Source organism: Antedon mediterranea, chromosome 8 (assembly GCF_964355755.1).
Source record: "Antedon mediterranea chromosome 8, ecAntMedi1.1, whole genome shotgun sequence".
In the NCBI taxonomy this organism is placed as follows: domain Eukaryota; kingdom Metazoa; phylum Echinodermata; class Crinoidea; order Comatulida; family Antedonidae; genus Antedon; species Antedon mediterranea.
Window position 1 is genome coordinate 4,547,326 of NC_092677.1, and position 16,311 is coordinate 4,563,636.

The window sequence follows — 16,311 nt, forward strand, 5'->3', positions numbered from 1 at the left end:
TCAAAAATTCCCACGCGTGCGCACATTTTTACGTGTGCGGTGCGCACGTAGAATTGAAAACGTAATTTTTTCGCGTGATTTATGTTTTTTCAGCCTTTTCTAGTAATTTTACCAAATTTTAAACAATTTTGACTTAAAGATACGTCATACGAGCACGTCGAATTGGCCAATTTGCGCGCGTTTTTTATGAAAAGGTTAAAAAATTCGTTTAAAATATGACTTTTTTTAAACAGTCGTAATTTCTAAACTAGACGGTCAAATTTTTGTGGATGACATTTTCTAGAATTAGATGAGTTGTAGATATCGGATCAGGTATTAATATGGCTAACCGGACATTGTGACGTCATCGTATGGCCACGCGAATATAAAATTTAGGATTTTTGTATCTTTCGTCATAGCTCATCACATTGAATAGAGCGCATCTCCACTTATCCGTTTTCCATTTTCACCCCGATTTTGATATTGTCTAGGTCAATCAACTATCTTTCGCATGAGTTAAAAATATTTTAATTTTTTTGACGTCATCATGCCTAAAAATTTAAATCACGTGTGGCATCAATTTCATCTTTACAGTAAATTTTAATCTGTTATAGCTCGTAAGAATAAAATTTGATAATCACGATTAAAACTTTTTCTGGAAGCTATTGGATTGTAGATACGAAATTATGTAAAAATGTTGCCAATCGGATGTTGTGACGTCATCATATGGCCAGTTAAATAAAAAAGGTCGTATTTTCATCTTTTGCGTCATAATTCATTACATTTAAAAGAGCGCGCATCAATTTTTCACGTATTCAAATTTCTTCTACACGCTAATACGTTGTTGCTGAGATAATTTCCTTTCGGAATTGCTACCTTCCCGTTTCATTTTAAAACCGTCAACATGTTAAAAATTGCAATAAATAGCGGGTCCCGTAAGTTCACATATTCTACACTGTATGTGATATGGATACAGATTATACTGTGTATACTATATATGAATTTAAATAATAAAATTCAGCAATAACAACAGATCATATTCTTCAGTTCAGGTCATAATGCCAACGTGAACACTTCCTTTTGTCCTCAACCTATCCCCTTAATGTTAATGTTGCACCACTTGCGCGGCGGATAACCAAACTCGTCAAAGTGACGAGTTACATGTCTAGTTGGTTATCCGCAACGAAGTTGCAGGATAACCTCTTGTGATTGTACGAAATCATCATCTTTTTATTTTTTGGTTATCCGCAACGAAGTTGCAGGATAACCTCTTGTGATTGTACGAAATCATTCTGTATGATTTTTGTGTAACGCTTTTCTCTAAAACTCGCAAACATAACATTTCGGTAACTATCTTAACATATTGACATTTACGTAACGTCGTCAAGCGAAGCTTCTAATGACGTTTACAATTGCGCAACGTGACTTACGCGTGATTTAACGATTTTGTCGTATTTAACATAGCTCGACAACCAAATAACATTTCAATTTAAAACTTTGCAAAAGTTTAATTTATATCATGCGCTAACTTTCTGTTGAAAAAAAATTCCATGTTTTACACAAAGTTACGCGCACACGCGCATTTAAAATTTCAAAATGCGCAAAATTAATTTCTAATCAACTTTCTACGCGTTTCATGTCGTTTTAAGCATGTCAAAAATTCCCACGCGTGCGCAAATTTTTACGTGTGCGGTGCGCACGTAGCATTGAAAACGTATTTTTTTCGCGTGATTTATGTTTTTCCAGCCTTTTCTAGTAATTTTACCAAATTTTAAACAATTTCGACTTAAAGATACGTCATACGAGCACGTCGAATTGGACAATTTGCGCGCGTTTTTTATGAAAAGGTTAAAAAATTCGTTTAAAATATGCCTTTTTTTAAACAGTCGTAATTTCTAAACTAGACGGTCAAATTTTTGTGGATGACATATTCTAGAAGTAGATGAGTTGTAGATATCGGATCAGGTATTAATATGACTAACCGGACATTGTGACGTCATCGTATGGCCACGCGAATATAAAATTTAGGATTTTTGTATCTTTCGTCATAGCTCATCACATTGAATAGAGCGCATCTCCACTTATACGTTTTCCATTTTCACCCCGATTTTGATATTGTCTAGGTCAATCAACTATCTTTCGCATGAGTTAAAAATATTTTAATTTTTTTGACGTCATCATGCCTAAACATTTAAATCACGTGTGGCATCAATTTCATCTTTACAGTAAATTTTAATCTGTTATAGCTCGTAAAAATAAAATGTGATAATCACGATTAAAACTTTTTCTGGAAGCTATTGGATTGTAGATACGAAATTATGTAAAAATGTTGCCAATCGGATGTTGTGACGTCATCATATGGCCAGTTAAATAAAAAAGGTCGTATTTTCATCTTTTGCGTCATAATTCATTACATTTAAAAGAGCGCGCATCAATATTTCACGTATTCAAATTTCTCCTACACGCTAATACGTTGTTGCTGAGATAATTTCCTTTCGGAATTGCTACCTTCGCGTTTCATTTTAAAACCGTCAACATGTTAAAAATTGCAATAAATAGCGGGTCCCGTAATTTCACCTATTCTACACTGTATGTGATATGGATACAGATTATACTGTGTATACTATATATGAATTTAAATAATAAAATTCAGCAATAACAACATATCATATTCTTCAGTTCAGGTCATAATGCCAACGTGAACACTTCCTTTTGTCCTCAACCTATCCCCTTAATGTTAATGTTGCACCACTTGCGCGGCGGATAACCAAACTCGTCAAAGTGACGAGTTACATGTCTAGTCTTCTTTCTTTCTGTATGATTTTTGTGTAACGCTTTTCTCCAAAACTCGCAAACATAACATTTTGGTAACTATCTTAACATATTGACATTTACGTAACGTCGTCAAGCGAAGCTTTTCATGACGTTTACAATTGCGCAACGTGACTTACGCGCGATTTAACGATTTTGTCGTATTTAACATAGCTCGACAACCAAATAACATTTCAACTTGAAACTTTGCAAAAGTTTAATTTATATCATGCGCTAACTTTCTGTTGAAAAAAAATTGCGTGTTATACACAAAGTTACGCGTGCACGCGCATTTAAAATTTCAAAATGCGCAAAATTAATTTATAATCAACTTTCTACGCGTTTCATGTCGTTTTAAGCATGTCAAAAATTCCCACGCGTGCGCACATTTTTACGTGTGCGGTGCGCACGTAGAATTGAAAACGTAATTTTTTCGCGTGATTTATGTTTTTTCAGCCTTTTCTAGTAATTTTACCAAATTTAAACAATTTTGACTTAAAGATACGTCATACGAGCACGTCGAATTGGCCAATTTGCGCGCGTTTTTTATGAAAAGGTTAAAAAATTCGTTTAAAATATGACTTTTTTTAAACAGTCGTAATTTCTAAACTAGACGGTCAAATTTTTGTGGATGACATTTTCTAGAAGTAGATGAGTTGTAGATATCGGATCAGGTATTAATATGGCTAACCGGACATTGTGACGTCATCGTATGGCCACGCGAATATAAAATTAGGGATTTTTGTATCTTTTGTCATAGCTCATCACATTGAATAGAGCGCATCTCCACTTATCCGTTTTCCATTTTTACCCCGATTTTGATATTGTCTAGGTCAATCAACTATCTTTCGCATGAGTTAAAAATATTTTTATTTTTTTGACGTCGTCATGCCTAAAAATTTAATTCACGTGTGGCATCAATTTCATCTTTACAGTAAATTTTAATCTGTTATAGCTCGTAAGAATAAAATGTGATAATCACGATTAAAACTTTTTCTGGAAGCTATTGGATTGTAGATACGAAATTATGTAAAAATGTTGCCAATCGGATGTTGTGACGTCATCATATGGCCAGTTAAATAAAAAAGGTCGTATTTTCATCTTTTGCGTCATAATTCATTACATTTAAAAGAGCGCGCATCAATATTTCACGTATTCAAATTTCTTCTACACGTTAATACGTTGTTGCTGAGATAATTTTCTTTCGGAATTGCTACCTTCGCGTTTCATTTTAAAACCGTCAACATGTTAAAAATTGCAATAAATAGCGGGTCCCGTAATTTCACCTATTCTACACTGTATGTGATATGGATACAGATTATACTGTGTATACTATATATGAATTTAAACAATAAAATTCAGCAATAACAACATATCATATTCTTCAGTTCAGGTCATAATGCCAACGTGAACACTTCCTTTTGTCCTCAACCTATCCCCTTAATGTTAATGTTGCACCACTTGCGCGGCGGATAACCAAACTCGTCAAAGTGACGAGTTACATGTCTAGTCTTTTTCTTAATCTTCTTTCTTTCTGTATGATTTTTGTGTAACGCTTTTCTCTAAAACTTGCAAACATAACATTTTGTTAACTATGTTAACATTTTGACATTTATGTAACGTCGTCAAGCGAAGCTTTTCATGATGTTTACAATCGCGCAACGTGACGTACGCGCGATTTAACGATTTTCTCGTATTTAACATATGTCGAAAACCAAATAACATTTTAAAGTGAAACTTTGCAAAAGTTTAATTTATATCATGCGCTAACCTTCTGTTGAAAAAAAATTGCGTGTTTTACACAAAGTTACGCGCGCACGCGCATTTAAAATTTCAAAATGCGCAAAATTAATTTCTAATCAACTTTCTACGCGTTTCATGTCGGTTTAAGCATGTCAAAAATTCCCACGCATGCGCACATTTTTACGTGTGCGGAGCGCACGTAGCATTGAAAACGTATTTTTTTCGCGTGATTTATGTTTTTCCAGCCTTTTCTAGTAATTTTACCAAATTTTAAACAATTTTGACTTAAAGATACGTCATACGAGCACGTCGAATTGGACAATTTGCGCGCGTTTTTTATGAAAACGTTAAAAAATTCGTTTAAAATATGCCTTTTTTAAAACAGTCGTAATTTCTAAACTAAACGGTCAACTTTTTGTGGATGGCATTTTCTGGAAGTAGATGAGTTGTAGATATTGGATCAGGTATTAATATGGCTAACCGGACATTGTGATGTCATCGTATGGCCACGCAAATATAAAATTTAGGATTTTGTATCTTTCGTCATAGCTCATCACATTGAATAGAGCGCATCTCCACTTATCCGTTTTCCATTTTCACCCCGATTTTGATATTGTCTAGGTCAATCAACTATCTTTCGCATGAGTTAAAAATATTTTAATTTTTTTTACGTCATCGTGCTTAAAAATTTAAATCACGTGTGGCATTAATTTCATCTTTACAGTAAATTTTAATCTGTTATAGCTCGTAAGAATAAAATGTGATAATCACGATTAAAACTTTTTCTGGAAGCTATTGGACTGTAGATACGAAATTATGTAAAAATGTTGCCAATCGGATGTTGTGACGTCATCATATGGCCAGTTAAATAAAAAAGGTCGTATTTTCATCTTTTGCGTCATAATTCATTACATTTAAACGAGCGCGCATCAATATTTCACGTATTCAAATTTCTTCTACATGCTAATACGTTGTTGCTGAGATAATTTCCTTTCGGAATTGCTACCTTCGCGTTTCATTTTAAAACCGTCAACATGTTAAAAATTGCAATAAATAGCGGGTCCCGTAATTTCACCTATTCTACACTGTATGTGATATGGATACAGATTATACTGTGTATACTACAGTATATATGAATTTAAACAATAAATTTCAGCAATAACAACATATCATATTCTTCAGTTCAGGTCATAATGCCAACGTGAACACTTCCTTTTGTCCTCAACCTATCCCCTTAATGTTAATGTTGCACCACTTGCGCGGCGGATAACCAAACTCGTCAAAGTGACGAGTTACATGTCTAGTTATTCTTCTTCTTTCTTTCTGTATGATTTTTGTGTAACGCTTTTCTCTAAAACTCGCAAACATAACATTTTGTTAACTATGTTAACATTTTGACATTTATGTAACGTCGTCAAGCGAAGCTTTTCATGATGTTTACAATTGCGCAACGTGACGTACGCGCGATTTAACGATTTTATCGTATTTAACATATGTCGAAAACCAAATAACATTTTAAAGTGAAACTTTGCAAAAGTTTAATTTATATCATGCGCTAAATTTCTGTTGAAAAAAAATTGCGTGTTTTACACAAAGTTACGCGCGCACGCACATTTAAAATTTCAAAATGCGCAAAATTTATTTATAATCAACTTTCTACGCGTTTCATGTCGTTTTAAGCATGTCAAAAATTCCCACGCGTGCGCACATTTCTACGTGTGCGGTGCGCACGTAGCATTGAAAACGTATTTTTTTCGCGTGATTTATGTTTTTCCAGCCTTTTCTAGTAATTTTACCAAATTTTAAACAATTTCTACTTAAAGATACGTCATACGAGCACGTCGAATTGGACAATTTGCGCGCGTTTTTTATGAAAAGGTTAAAAAATTCGTTTAAAATATGCCTTTTTTTAAAAAGTCGTAATTTCTAAACTAGACGGTCAAATTTTTGTGGATGACATATTCTGGAAGTAGATGAGTTGTAGATATCGGATCAGGTATTAATATGGCTAACCGGACATTGTGACGTCATCGTATGGCCACGCGAATATAAAATTTAGTATTTTTGTATCTTTCGTCATAGCTCATCACATTGAATAGAGCGCATCTCCACTTATCCGTTTTCCATTTTCACCCCGATTTTGATATTGTCTAGTTCAATCAACTATCTTTCGCATGAGTTAAAAATATTTTAATTTTTTTGACGTCATCATGCCTAAAAATTTAAATCACGTGTGGCATAAATTTCATCTTTACAGTAAATTTTAATCTGTTATAGCTCGTAAGAATAAAATGTGATAATCACGATTAAAACTTTTTCTGGAAGCTATTGGATTGTAGATATGAAATTATGTAAAAATGTTGCCAATCGGATGTTGTGACGTCATCATATGGCCAGTTAAATAAAAAAGGTCGTATTTTCATCTTTTTCGTCATAATTCATTACATTTAAAAGAGCGCGCATCAATATTTAACGTATTCAAATTTCTTCTACACGCTAATACGTTGTTGCTGAGATAATTTGCTTTCGGAATTGCTAACTTCGCGTTTCATTTTAAAACCATCAACATGTTAAAATTGCAATAAATAGCGGGTCCCGTAATTTCACCTATTCTACACTGTATGTGATATGGATACAGATTATACTGTGTATACTATATATGAATTTAAATAATAAAATTCAGCAATAACAACAGATCATATTCTTCAGTTCAGGTCATAATGCCAACGTGAACACTTCCTTTTGTCCTCAACCTATCCCCTTAATGTTAATGTTGCACCACTTGCGCGGCGGATAACCAAACTCGTCAAAGTGACGAGTTACATGTCTAGTTATTCTTCTTTCTGTACACTTTTTGTTCGTCAAATATCTCAAAAAGTTGAATAGCAATGATCACAAAAAATTCACAATGTCTTTCAAATACTTTAACTTAGCCATAATAAGCTTTTCAGCGTGATCACTCATCCGTGACGTCACGTATACGCCATTTTGTGAAACCACATTATCAATCATATATCCATAATTCATTATCACATATTTATGAAATTCACTACACGTAAACTTCAGTTCAAGGGTAAAAATATTAGCAAGTAAAAACGCGCGCGCACGTAGGGTCATGCGTGTGGAATCGCGCAGTAAAAATTTAAAAAGCTCAAAATTACGTTTTAATCAATTTAGAGCATGAATTAGGCCATTTGCGTGTTTCAAAAAATTACTGCGCAAAAAAAATATTTTGCGCGCGCGATACTTACAGAGCGTAAAAATTGCAATTTTTTTATACAAATCGCGTTCTACTCACCATCCTTAGTACATTCACCAAATTTGAGTAAGTTCCGACTTAAAATAACGCTATACGAGCAGGTTAAAAATAACAAAATGCGCAAATTAATTGCATCAAAGTGCTGAAAATGGTGAAAAATAAGGCCTTTTTAAAATTAATATAACTCTTCAGAATGGCAGGTGACCCCCAATTTTTTTAACTTATTCGGGAAGCCATTGGGTTGTAGATACATATTCATGTACACATTAGACGTACAAAATGGTATGACGTCATCAAATGGCCACTTCAATTTAAAAATTAGTAATTTTTATCTTTTTGTGTGGGTTATCACATTCAATAGAGGGCATCTCCGTTATTTGAGCCCGATTTTCGCCGAAATTTTAGTATGTGCTTGCTCAATTAATTATCTTTTTCAAGAGTTGTCAACATTTTTATTTTGATGACGTCATCATGTGTAAAAACTTTAATAACCAAGGTCGTGTAATTTCAGCTACACCATACATTTGAATATGTTATAGCTCTTCAGAATTAAAGGTGACTTTGAAGATTATAATTTATTATGAAAGCTGAATAAATGTAGATATGAATTCATATAAAAATTAAGCCCATCGGATGTTGTGATGTTATCATATGGCCAGTTGAAGTTAAAACGTTGTTTTTAAATTTCTTTAGTCAAAGTTATACAAATTTCAAAGAGCGCGCATTGCGCTTCTACGTGTCAAATTATCTTCCAATCCTTATATTTATTTGCTCAATTCATTATCTTTCGAAATTGTCATCTTCGAGTTTATTTTGATAATTCCATCGTACCAAAAAATTTGAACATGATGTGGGTCCCGTAATTTCACCTATGCTACACTGTATATAGATATACAGTATATACTGTACATATTGTATATGACACATGATAGGCACAACTCAGCACTATAGCGTATATCAGGATGGTATACATCAACATTTTCCTATTGTATGTTAACGTACGTGCATGTTTAAAAAATATTAATGTCAGTAAAGCGATAAAAATGATCACCTATAATTCGTCAAAGTGACGAATTAAATTCTAGTTATATATTATTATTGTATCATCTGTTTATATTGTTTTGTGATCGAGGGCTACTTATCATACTCGCGTATTTTTTCAGTTACTAACATTATTGAATACACATAATTACTTATGTTTTATTATTATATTGTCGTCCTTCTATGTTTTAGTCTTCCCATTTCCCGATGTTAGTTGATTTGATTTAATTTGATTTTATTCAGGTTTCAACATAAAATTACAAGACAAAGATTAAAAATACAAATAGAAACATGCAAAGTATTGCACAGTACACAAGAAACCTAGGATAGCCCATAAAGTATTGCACAGCACACAAGAAACCTAGGATAGCCCATAAAGTAAAAAAAAACCAACTTATTTCCAATAGGGTCCTATTATCATAAACTTGAGCGACAAAAACAAAAAACGGTAAAATTACAAAAACGAGTAGGCCTACACAATAAAAAAAAATGGCATAGAGAAATAGATAAAAATATGCTCATAAGCTCATATAACAGAAATAGTAGAAATTATAATCGCATTTTCAAATACCGGACTAGTTTTTTCTATCATCTTATAGTTAGGCCTATATTTTATTCCTTTTTGCTTGCAGGCATTGTCAGTTTGTCTCGAATACCTAATGCTGACGGTATGTGTGTTGTTCTGCAGTCGTTTAGGGCCGAATGAAATGGCCGCAATAACATTAGCACAAGCGGTAAGAAATTATAGGCCTAACACAATTAATACAGTCTCAATATGTAAAAAAAAACCTTTACAATTAATAACAAAAATGTTAAGTTAGCTAAAATGGAATAAATACCTGTATTGTAATGAAGTATGAAACGTGTATTAATCAATTTTACATTATTAAAAACGGTTAATTATTCGTGTTTAACCAGCCTATTTTAAAATAATTGTTATTATAATAATTGTATATATAAAATAATGATAATTATTCTGTGTATTCATTTTTAGTTTTTATGTTCATTTTGCATTGTTCCCGCAACCGGTTCAATGACAGTGTGTAACACATATTTTTCTGTTGTAAGTATAAATGAATTCATAAACAAATTTACTTTTATTACGCCTAGAAAATGTCTTTAAGACGAATTTTAATATGTTCTAAGTGTATTTGTACAGCATATATTTATGAGTTCAAGGGTTTATGTAAAAATCGCTTATATACATTGTAAGCCCCGCATATTTTAATTATCATTAAAAGCGGTGTGTATTTTTAATTTTGTAGGGTAGTTTAGTATCAGGAATAATAATGGCCCAATGATAAAATAACTATAACTACTAATAAACATCAGGCAAAGTGAGGAATGTAGATGTAGGGGCCTATGAACTAGGCTTTTCTATACTGTGCATGTTCCATGATGTAAAAGGTGTATTCAAATATTGTCAATAAGGACAGTAGGCATAAAATAAGAACGTAGAATTTATATCAAATCTAAATAAAACGATCCCTATTATTTTAACTCTATAAATTGAATAAACGACCAATAAGGCAATTATTTATTTATTTATTAACGATTTGGCAAATAGCCTAAGAAAAAAAAATTAGCCATGGCCCAACACAGAAGTGGTTACCTCTTGAAATAATATTATAAAAAAAATAATAAACTGGACATTAAATTAAAAAAATACACAGTACATCTTTCTTTCTTTTCTTTCTTTTATTTACCCACAAATATAAAGTATAAACATTTTAACATAAATAAAACACAATATATCAAGGGAAGGGCTAAAAATAGTTAAAATTAATCAAGTTCACCCCCTAATCATTGAAATATAAATAGGTATATCAATAAATTAGGTCTACCTTACTAAAAAAAAATTAACACAATTTCTCTCAAATATATAAATCTCATTTAGAAAATATCTTAAACAAAAAAATATTTTTTTTTTTCATTTTTTTTAAATATTAGTTTTACTTGTTATAAAATGTATTGTAGTGAACTAAAACAATGTGGCTTAATCCTTGTCTTATTCTTATGTAAATTTGCGACGACCCCTGACCTGACGTTATATCAAGTTAGATTTGCGCATGTGGGAAAGTTGTGACGTGCTACCATACCCTATTCCTTGGTATGGTATATATTCATTTGACTGACGACATGGGAGCCGGGGCTCAAGCCCTACGCATAATTTTTGTGTCGTCTAAAAATCGAAAGTTCCCTGACAATACAATTATTTACAGGGTCACGGAGCAAACCTCGGACGATCACAAGGAATTTTCCTTCAAAAGATGGTGTATCTATCAATAATTGCGTCACTCCTCTGTAGTGCTGTACTCATAAACATTGAAGATATTTTGATCTTAGCAGTTGACGACCCAAATATAATTGGGTAAGTAGATAAATAGATAGGGTTTTCTTTAACAAAGTATTCATAATTATTGGTGTTTTTCTAAACGTTGTTATGTTTTAATGGGATTAACAATTCAAAGTTCTCTTTGGACTTTTTATCAATTAACATTGTTTAGGGCCTAGTTTGACGCATTTTTATATCTATTTTCTCTTAGGTTGGTGGGTATTTTTGTACGGACATTCACTCCAGCAACTCTTGTAAGTAACTTATATTTTGCTACTCGGAAACTTAATTACCAAACTCATCACAAAACAGTTTATGGCTCAAATTGTTTAATTAGCAAATGAACATTCACTGGAAACTTTATGCATATGTTCATTACATCACAGGGGTGAATGTTCATGGTGCCCTTTCACAAATTGTGAGACGAACCCATGCAGTTGCAGGCTGTTGGCTCTTCAGGTGCGGTAAATGACGGCCATTTGACTATTAATTAAAATTTATAGAAATTCAAGTTTAATATTATTTTGTTGGTGATTTTAATTGTAGGCTGTGTATATCACATTCGGTCTTGGTCGAATATTACAATGCAGAGACAAGATTAGCGTTACATCAATATCAGCCATCGTCAGTATATGTTTTAATATACTACTTAATTACATTCTAGTGTATGTGTTTGACATGGGATTCAGGTAAACAAATATGTATAAATTAAATATATTATAATAATTTATAATGTTTTTGACTAATTATTTTTTGAGTGTAACTGACTTATTGCAAATCATCTAGAAATGAGTCTATAGCTGTATTAACATTATAGCTTGTCTGTATGAACCTGTTGACAGAGATATAGCGTATGAAAAGTATTTAATATGGCTAGACTCGTTTCTAGATGACATTCGATTATCAGTTAGACTCTATCTAGTGAGACTGTAGTCATTACTGTGATATTTTTTTCTACATTTGATTTATCTTTATAGAGGTTCGGCCATTGCTATGTTGATTTCACAATACCTTAATTGTTTCATATTAATAATATACGTATACAAGTACGAAGATCTTGAATGTAAGTTTTATTTCGAGCTTCAAATCATAGATATATCACTAATATAATTGGGGAAACACCACATTTACTTAAGCGTGGTTCCCACTAGCAACGCAACGCAAGTGAATTGACCAATCACAAGCGATGGCTTATTCGCTTGTGATTGCTAACTGTCTATAACTTCGCTTGTCATTGGTTAAAACGCTTGCGTTGCGTTTACCTCCTTGCGTTACGTTCTAGTGGGAACCAAGCTTTAGAACCAATAAAATACACGATATTCCCACTTTTGTGAAACGAATGATCGGGACAATGTTTAAACACTACATCCAATCGACATCTAGAGGACACTCATATCAAGGGGACACTTAGTTGAGTCCCAATAATAATAATAATATATTTTAGATTCCTGATTTTGGATTTTGTTTTAATTTTGTAGATGCATTTCGTTTTATATTCTCTTAATAGTTTTTTCTCTCAAATCTTTGGAGAACTGGGGTGAATTTTTCTCAATTGCTGTACACGGATGTCTTACTCTCGAAATAATGCAGATGTCCATTATGATATGTTATATACTATCAGGTATTGACATTTTAAACAATTTCAAAACAATTGATATATAGATTATTCGTCAATAAAACAAATCAAAGGTTAAAAAACGTGCTTGTATCCTTATACGATAATTAATAATTAACCATAGCTCTTTTTTTATGATGCCATGCAGCAGTAGTGATTAGATGTTTTTCTTTTAGTAAAATAATAATAATAATAATAATAATAATAATAATTTAGCGAAAACATAATTTATAGGTAATTCGAATAATAATACAACTTTTGTTATTTTTATAGGAGAATTTGGGTCTTTTGAGGTTGCAGTATTCGGTGCATTTGACATACTTGCTGAATATATTTTATTGGTAAGTTGTATCATTATTGGTCAAATTAACGGCCGTAAATTGGTAATATTGCTGTTCGATTTCCATACACATATCAGAGGGGAAACATTTACTATAATATAACACCAAAGAATATCTGGTTGATTTTTTGTCCCGATTGAACTTGTATATATGGCGCCCTCTGAAGTTATCCAAGTCGCTTATTATGGCAGTCAGTTATTTAATATCATGTGACCCACAATCCTTCAATCAAGTTACAAGAATCTACCCAGCTGTGTTATAATTTGTACTAACGTATAGTAATTATTCTTTCAGGTTTTGATAGGATTCTGCGTTTCCATAACGATTTTGGTTGGTCACTATTTGGGACAAAATGATCAGAAAAAGGCAAAAGTTATTGTGGAGACAGCCTTTATTTTAGTATGTAAGTAAACGCTTTTATCGTTTAAAAAACATTTTAATAATAAGACAAAATTCTCGAAAATCTTGAAGTATCTTGAATATCTTGAAATAAATATATTACATTATGATACTAGAAAATCACGTACTGGATTGATGAAATATTGTGGTATAATAATATATAGGCCTACAAATATGAATGTTTATGAGTGTAATAATGGCATGAGATGAACGATGAAACGTTATATATCAACGAGGCAAAGCCGAGTTGATATTAACTTTTAATCATTCAAAACTACTACAAAATAGGTGGCGCTGTTGTATTTCAAAAGCAATAGTACAAAACAAATATTTTTCAAACCGCGAAAAGATTTTTTTTTTCGTACACAAAAAAAAATTACTATTAAACAATCGTTTGATAGTGCGTACTATTGCACGCCATGTGATCAACAATTGTCCAATCAAATTAGAGGAATTTATTTAGGTGTTATATAATACCTAATATAGGGCCTAGATTGTTTTGTTTATTTATTTTACAACATGTCCGTGGACAAATGACATAATAAACTGAGTATATGTGTTCTGTGTTTTAGTGGGTGTTGCATTTGTTCTTGGTCTTACACTCTTCTTGTTACGAGATTATGCTGGATATGTTTACACCAATGATAGGTATGTATGCAAATTAGGTAGACACACCTTTATTAAATTTTACACCTGCTTTTATGCAGAATGAACTGCGTCAGGGAAATTTTTGGCATGTGCCGACAAAACTATAAATGTTGATAAAGATTGAAATAAATTACAATAAACCGAGAGCTAGCACTCTTTAGGTCCTAATTTATCATGAATTATTCATGATTTCTGCCTTAGATGTCGGTTAAAAAATCCACTCTAGAAACGAATTGTTTGATCAATTCTTACGTCACATCTCATGCATAAGATTCATGTCACATCTTATGAACTGTATAAATATAACAAGTTTCTTTCTCTTTTATTCTGTAGAGAAATAATAACGGCCTTCTCAAAGTTGATATTTTTGGCTGTGATATACGTTATCTCGGTAACGATTGTGGTAGGTTTTTTACAATTAGGCCTACTATTTATTTGTTATAAAATATAGATGGTTAAGTAGACCAATGACACTGATAATATTGATGTAACAGTCTTTTAAATAAGATTATAATGTTGTTGATCTGTTATAGCGCTTTTGGCAATCGATGGATTGTCCCAAAGCGCTCACAATAAACATTGAGATGAAAGAGAGAGAATTATAAAGAACTCCATGAGACTCTAAATACTCCTTATTTCACTAAGGAAAGATAACTGAAAAGATGGTTTAAAAAAATTGAAAACAAAGTGAATACAAACAAGGCCAACAGCCATAATTCCCGTGCTCTCAGAAAAAATGAACTTTCAAAAAGTAATGTACATCAAAACAGTTCAAAAAGTACAGAAAAGCGATAAAACGCATAGTGATACCGGACCGACAGACCGACAGACCGACCGACCGACATAGTGAAATATTGACTAAAAAGGGTGAATCTTGAATGGAATGGGCTTTCTACTTATAAGCTGTGCTTCAGAGATTCCCCCTTTCCATTCTTTCATTTTTGTAATGATTATTTATGTATATTTATGGTTTTTTTTTTGTGAATGGAAAACAAAAAAAATGTAGAAGATTATTTTTACAGTTTTGGGAACTGGTGGAACACAGTTCATATGGCATGATTTGTCCACTACCATATGCTGAGCTTAGGTTAGTTAGGATTATAGCCTATAATCAGGCATCACATGTGTTTAACATTTGTTTATGATACTGTGAAAAGAATATTACAACAGTACCAATAATCTGCGATCAAAACAACTTTAAATCGATTTGAAAACAGAAATGTTGAAGTTTGAACTTACGATTGTTTTTTTATTTCTGATTGTTATCAGTCGATTGTCAAGGCAATATTACAAGCAGTTGGTAGACAAAACATAGGAACTAATACTAGCCTGATTGCATACTCAATTGGACTAACATGTTCTGTTGTATTTGCATTTAAATTAGACTGGAAATCAACAGGTATTTTACGGATCGATTGGTTTTTTATTCTCACCATCATCATCGTCATCATCATCATCATCATCAAAAATATCATCATCAACATCATCGTCATCATCATCATCATCATCATCGTCGTCGTCGTCGTTGTCGTTGCCATCATCAACAATATCATCATCAACATCATCGTCATCGTCAACATCATCAACATCATCGTCATCATCAACATCATCGTCATCATCAACATCATCGTCATCATCAACATCAACAACCTCATCGTCATCTTCATTAACAACATCATCATCATCATTATCATCATCCTCATCATCATTGTCATCATCATGTCATTATCCTAATCAACATCATGACATATTATTTCTTTCTACATTTATCACCACGACACGATGAATGAATGAACTTAATTGGGTTTTTTTGCAGGTCTTTTGGCGGGTATCGTTATTGCTGATGGTATTGAAGCTACCATTCTTCTTATAGTCCTACTTACCATAGATTTTTCAAAGGAAGCAGAACTCGTAAGTATTTAAATAATAATTTTTATTTTTCATTTTTTAAAAACAATTTTGTTTTTATTCTTCGAAGTCAGAAGAACAATAGAAACCATTGTCAATAATCAAATCTGAAATATAGGGATCAAGAGATTTTGCTTGCCATGGATTTGGCCAACTACTCGAGCATAGGACCTTACCAAACCACCAGGACTTAAGGGTCTTTCACACCTGCTACAGTTCTGGCTCATTTTCC

At 32.5% G+C, this 16,311-nt stretch overlaps 2 long non-coding RNA genes across 2 annotated transcripts; both read left to right on the forward strand.

Moving 5' to 3' along the window:
* Positions 1 to 11,824: 11,824 nt before the first annotated feature.
* Positions 11,825 to 12,758, forward strand: LOC140056197 (uncharacterized). Its single transcript, XR_011846734.1, has 3 exons — positions 11,825 to 11,857; positions 12,146 to 12,231; positions 12,676 to 12,758. It is a non-coding gene; the product is annotated as an uncharacterized lncRNA (long non-coding RNA).
* A 640-nt stretch (positions 12,759 to 13,398) lies between these two features.
* On the forward strand, positions 13,399 to 15,569 carry LOC140056799 (uncharacterized). The gene is made up of 4 exons (XR_011846825.1): positions 13,399 to 13,527; positions 14,096 to 14,171; positions 14,505 to 14,574; positions 15,441 to 15,569. It is a non-coding gene; the product is annotated as an uncharacterized lncRNA (long non-coding RNA).
* Positions 15,570 to 16,311: the final 742 nt, after the last annotated feature.